This window comes from Photinus pyralis, unplaced genomic scaffold (assembly GCF_008802855.1).
Source record: "Photinus pyralis isolate 1611_PpyrPB1 unplaced genomic scaffold, Ppyr1.3 Ppyr1.4_LG3b, whole genome shotgun sequence".
Classification (NCBI taxonomy): Eukaryota; Metazoa; Arthropoda; class Insecta; order Coleoptera; family Lampyridae; genus Photinus; species Photinus pyralis.
The window spans coordinates 15,206,372-15,212,145 of record NW_022170510.1 but is presented as its reverse complement, the minus strand read 5'-3'; the positions used below and the strand labels follow the sequence as shown (position 1 = coordinate 15,212,145).

Sequence of the window (5,774 nt, the reverse complement as noted above, 5' to 3'; positions counted from 1 at the left end):
AACCGTGCTTCAGGCTTCCTTTGGTTTCATTAGTGGAACTTTCAATTACTAACGGTAATAAAATACCGATGTTGCGCAGTGTGTAAATGTCAAACATGTACTATTGTAACGTTGGGTTTTAACAGTAACATAAAACCTTTAATTAATTGTCCTTAACCTTTTTACCGATAGCCGTTTTGTTCATAATTTTGTTCGCACTTCATATAATCCACTTAGGTGCACGAATTTAATTAATTTTTAATCTTAAGTAGTCACTCTAAATGTAGCGCAATTGAACGTTCTGTAATTTGGGCCCCAACGCCTTTTTAATAATAATTTATTTTTACGCGAAAAAACGTAGCCCCCATAATACAACGAATGAAATTGTTCGCTTACGCTTTATAACCAATTCGCGCAATATTTACGATTCGCCTCGCCTGCCCATATCTTCCTTCGCCCCGGAAAACAACCACTTTCCCGCCTTGGTACACAAGGTACTATTCCTGCGGCCTGTCACTTTACCGGACGCACCTGTCACTTTACCGGCCGCACTTGTCACTTTTCCGACCGCACCTGTCACATTGCTAAATGTCTGTAATGACTTCTGACATCACTGTCAAATTACGATTAATCAGAAGTTATATATGAAAATTCAAACTTTTTTTTAGTAAAATTTAATACAAAACTCGTCAGTACAATGACACTACATGACTCGGAAATTAAAGTACTCGGCCCCTTCACTATTCCCTCGCCAGTAATGTATCATTTTGCTGACTTTTATGTAAATAACTTTTTTGCATAAGGAAATAACACATTACCTATTGGCGAAGAAATATTGAAGTAGGTACCTACACTGTACGATGCCCCTTTGGAGCTGAGTACCTACTTCAATTTCTCAGTGAAGTAGTGTCATTTTACTGACGCGTTTTGTTTTATATTTTTTCGTGTCTTTTTTAATACAAAATTTCTAATCATAAGTATTTATTAATATTAATGTGGCAGTTCTGACAGGATTCCGGTAATATGACAGGAGGCAGGAACAGTAGTGAAGTTGTGAACGTGAAGTGTTACAGCGACCGTCATCGAAACTAAAATTTGCTGTCGCATAAAGTACACATGCAAAAGGTTTCATTACGATTTCGGGAAAATGTGTTTCAATGTTAATATTCAACTTCATTTTCTCAGCTAACGGGCTCTGCAGTCTGCACCAGGTACCTATTTATTGACATAACACATTGATGGAGTCGTCGAGTTTCAGCTCGTACCTGCTTTTTAGTACATAATGTTTTTACATGACTGAAATTCTAGCGACATCCAGCGTTGACTAGGTGAACATTACGTATTTCTGTACGGCATTTCTAGTAGATTCAGTGTATTGATCTAAGCCTTTTATTTGATAATTTTAGTTACGCTCGTCATTAAAACATTGAATTTACTTTGAATTTTCTAAGTATACGTAGTAAACAACGATAATAAGTTAGCTAAACTCGTTTCTTTCGCAGAATTCGTATTTCAAATTGGGACACCCTCTATCGATGGCTTCATGAATTTGTTTGGGTAAATTTTCTATTTTAACGATTCTTATTAGAGGGATCTCGCAAATTTTAAAACTTCTACTTCCTGCTGTAATTTTAATAAGATGAAAAAAATAAAATTGAATTAGCTTGTAGAATTTAAATCTCAATCAGCGGTCCTATAATCTCATACCGCGGTTATGTTACCATTGATTATAAGATTCCCTATTAATTTCTCCTAAGATGTACCTAATGCTTAGGTATCTGCTCTTACTTACTTTCTTCAACAATAGTGATACGCGGACCATAATAACAAACTGCAGACTGCAATTGCAACGTCGCAAGCGCAACGATAAACAAAATCCACCACCATCGAATAAGTAGGTACATATTCAATGTCAATGAAATTACATTCAACAGTAATATTCCAAGGGCATAAAAATAGTCGATTAAATTTTGACGTTTTCGTCAAATGTTTTGCATAGAAGTAGGTACGTCGAGTTAATTTGCTACGTAACAGTATTTTGGGTGGAAAATTGACGAGAAGTACTTCTAGCAAAACTATAAATCTCTTTTTCTTCTTATAGGTACAGAGTGGTGACTTGACGAACGCACCACAGGAATTTTAATAGTGATTTTTTCATTTCCGATTATTGGCTTCTCTAATTATTTTAGAGATAAAGGCTATTTAGATATTTTTGTAGAGAGTCATACTATTGTTCCCTATTTTGTAAATTCAGAAACAGTAAAAATTTAAAAATTAAAAACTGTCACGTTTATAAAGCGGTAATGCCATGGAATTATGAAATTAAACAACAGCGCCTGCATTTATTAGTTAGCTTTGTTTGATCTCAAACTGCGATGGCACCACTGATTTGCTTAAAAGCGCCAGTGTTTAGTTATCTAATTCCTTCGTTTCAAAGTTCAAAAGCTTAGAAGCTATAGTATGCATGGATTTGTAATTTTTTTCTCTACTAAAAACCTAAATAAACTTTATCACTAAAATAATTACTTTTTTTTTTTTTTTGGACAGGTGGGGAAATGCATTACGCACACTCCGGATAGAAGTCTGGAGTAGTGTGGGACTCTCCCATTATCTGGGTATACCCACTAAAACCCCACCTGAGGCTTCGGCATCTATGGCCATTAGCCTTTATACTTATACTAAGGTACTATAATATCACAGTTTCTGAACACACAACACAAGACAGGCGTGATTACATTTACTTATTTACTACACAAATATACATAAAGACAAAAATTTAAAAATATCACAGATGGTTTGCAATGCCAATTTGTTGGATGAACGCGAGAGTATTTTTACATTGCTCTTCATTTTTGAAGTTATTTTCCCATATCGGGTTTATATTAAATATCACACGTACATTCATATACTGCGGACAAATAGAAATAATGTGATGTGGTGTTAAATTAACACCACATTGTTCGCATAATGGCCGTTCTTCACCTGCCAACAAATACCCCTGAGTGAGAGCAGTATGCCCCAGACGGAGTCTGTACAGCCTGATCAAGTTCAAACGTCTAACGTCGATATAGAATAGCGGATCCAGACTAGGTTTGATCCTTTTCAAAGCCGTATCAGACTCCGACCACTGCTCACTCCACCGCTCATAGATTTTACTTTTCACAAGTCCACGCCGTGCAGTAGATGACATACTCGTGAAGTCGATATTCTCCAATTGGAGGTGGTTTAATACCTCTCTAGCCCTAACACCTAACGATCTACATCTGTATAGACGAGCAATGGTAGTCGCATCAGTAAGGGATCTAAAATTTGGATGTTTATCATCTAACCTTACTTTTATATAGTAGTTTGCAACAATCTGTTTCCGGCGAAGAGCTAGAGGGGGAATATTTGCCTCGACGTAGAGCGATGGAACTGGACTTGTTGGATATGCTCCCAAAGAATATCGAATAGCCAGGTTCTGAATCTTATCAAGTTCCCCAAGCAAAGCATTATTGCCACACGTAGAATACGCTGCACATCCATAATCCATCCTTGATAGGATGAGGGCCTTATATATATCCAGTAGGGTCTTAGGGTGAGCTCCCCACCTATGATGAGCGAGAACTCTGATGATGTTCAGCGATTTTCTACATGTAGCAGTAACATTATTTAAATGCTTTGACCACCGTAATTCCCGGTCAAAGGTAAGCCCGAGAAACTTGACTTCCTGAACAACACTGATTACACGATCATTCATTAGTAGCACAGGATCATAGTGCGGTCTACGGAGTCGGCAAAAGTGGACAGCCTTTGTCTTTTCCTCCGACAGCACAAACCCGACCGCATTGGCGTTACTACAGATTTTGTTTATGGCCACTTGTAGACTTCGAGTTATTGCACCGACCGTCTTACCAGAACAACAAACCATTAAATCATCAACATACAAACATTTATCAATCATCCCCTCAACACCTTTAGCTATTTCGTTTATGGCGATGCCAAACAGGGAACAGCTAAGTGTTGACCCCTGCGGCACACCATTTTCTAAAACATACTCTTTTGAGTGGATGTCACCGATTCTTACAACAAACTTTCTGTTCTCTAGAAAGGATTCTATACATTTTGGTAAGTTCCCTCGAAGATTGTATTTATACATATTCTGCAATATTCCATATCTCCAAGTCATGTCGTAAGCGCCCTTTATATCAAAGAAAACCGCAACCAGGTGCTCACCACTGTCAAATGCACTCAGAATTCTATCGGTCAATTTGACCAAATGGTCAGCCGTTGCTCGTCCCTTCCGAAAACCCGTTTGATAAGGTACGTATATATTATTATCTTCAAGAAATGTTTGCAGCCGCACATTAACCATTTTCTCTAGCAGTTTTCCCAAGCAAGACGTTAAACTAATTGGGCGATAACTTTGTGCCAGCAACGGATCTTTTCCAGGTTTCGGTATAGGAATGACAACGGCCTGTTTCCATTCCGAGGGGTAAGTATGTTCATTCCAACAAATATTAAAGAAATCTAATACTTTGTTGCATTTCAGGAGTACAGTGATGAAACATCTGGTTGTGGATTTCGTCTTCTCCCGGTGAACATGACTTGGTGTTACGGATAGCGATATTCAACTCTTCTAAGGTAAACGGAGTATTATAATTTAAGTTTTCGTTAGTATCAAAAATAATAGGAATGGATTCTTTATGTTGTTTAGTGTGAAGAAACGTATCCGCATAATTTTTGGAGCTACTAACTTGGTAAAATTGGGTTGCTATGATATCCGATATATCCTCTGGTTTATTTGTGATTTGTCCCTCTGAATCTCGCAAGAAGGCCAGACTATTGCAACCAATTTTACCTGATACGGCTCCAACCTTTTTCCACACTTCCTTGCTAGTAGTGTCCGGTGTAATCGTGGACACGTATTGATTCCAGGAGCTCCTCTGTGCTTCCAGTATTTTTCGGCGACACTCCGAACGACGTTTCTTAAAAACTATTAAATTGTCCAACGTAGGATTACGTCTAAATCTATATAAGGCTTGATTTTTTAATGATATTTTTTCTTTTATTTCAGACGACCACCACGGAACCATTTTTGCTTTATTGCCAGGTTTGGATTTTGGAATACTGGCGTTCGCAGCGTCTAATATAGCAGATGTAAGAGTTTTTAAACTTAAGCTATCTAGGGCTGGAGGGACGAACTTACTTGCAAAAAGTTCCCAATCTGCTTGTGGGATCTTAAATCTAGCCACTGATCTTATCGTGGGATTTTTGCCTCTAACAGAAATGATTATGGGAAAATGATCGCTGTGATGGAGATCAGTTTCCACCTCCCATTCAAAATTACAGTATATATTTGGAGAACATATAGAAAGATCAATTGCGTCGAATGTTCCGGATCTCACGTTGAAAAACGTGGCCGAACCGTTATTCAAGATACTTAAGTTATCGTTTTCTATGAGTTCCAATAACTCTTTGCGTCGGGCATCATTTGAGGTAGAGCCCCAAACAATGTTGTGGGAATTGAAATCTCCGACAAGAACAAAGGGTGTTGGGAGCTGCTTTATAATTTGTCTAATTTGTTCTACTTCATATGCTGTATATTCGGAACGTAGATGTTACAAAGTGTAAAAGTTTTAACAATTTCAAGTTTTACTGCTACAGCTTGGTAAGTTGTATTTAATACAACCCTTTTATACGGTGTGCCTTTTCGAATGAGAAAAGCCACTCCTCCACATGCTCTTTCAGGTGAGTAAAAATCTTTCCTTACCAGACTGAAATTTTTTATATTGTATTTTGATCTCGGTTTCAGG

At 37.7% G+C, this 5,774-nt stretch overlaps 1 long non-coding RNA gene across 1 annotated transcript; it reads left to right on the top strand.

Annotated features, from left to right (window-relative positions):
- The first annotated feature begins 4,290 nt into the window (after nt 1–4,290).
- On the top strand, nt 4,291–5,353 carry LOC116167433. The gene is made up of 3 exons (XR_004144528.1): nt 4,291–4,453; nt 4,511–4,602; nt 5,036–5,353. It is a non-coding gene; the product is annotated as an uncharacterized LOC116167433 (long non-coding RNA).
- The last annotated feature ends 421 nt before the right edge of the window (nt 5,354–5,774 follow it).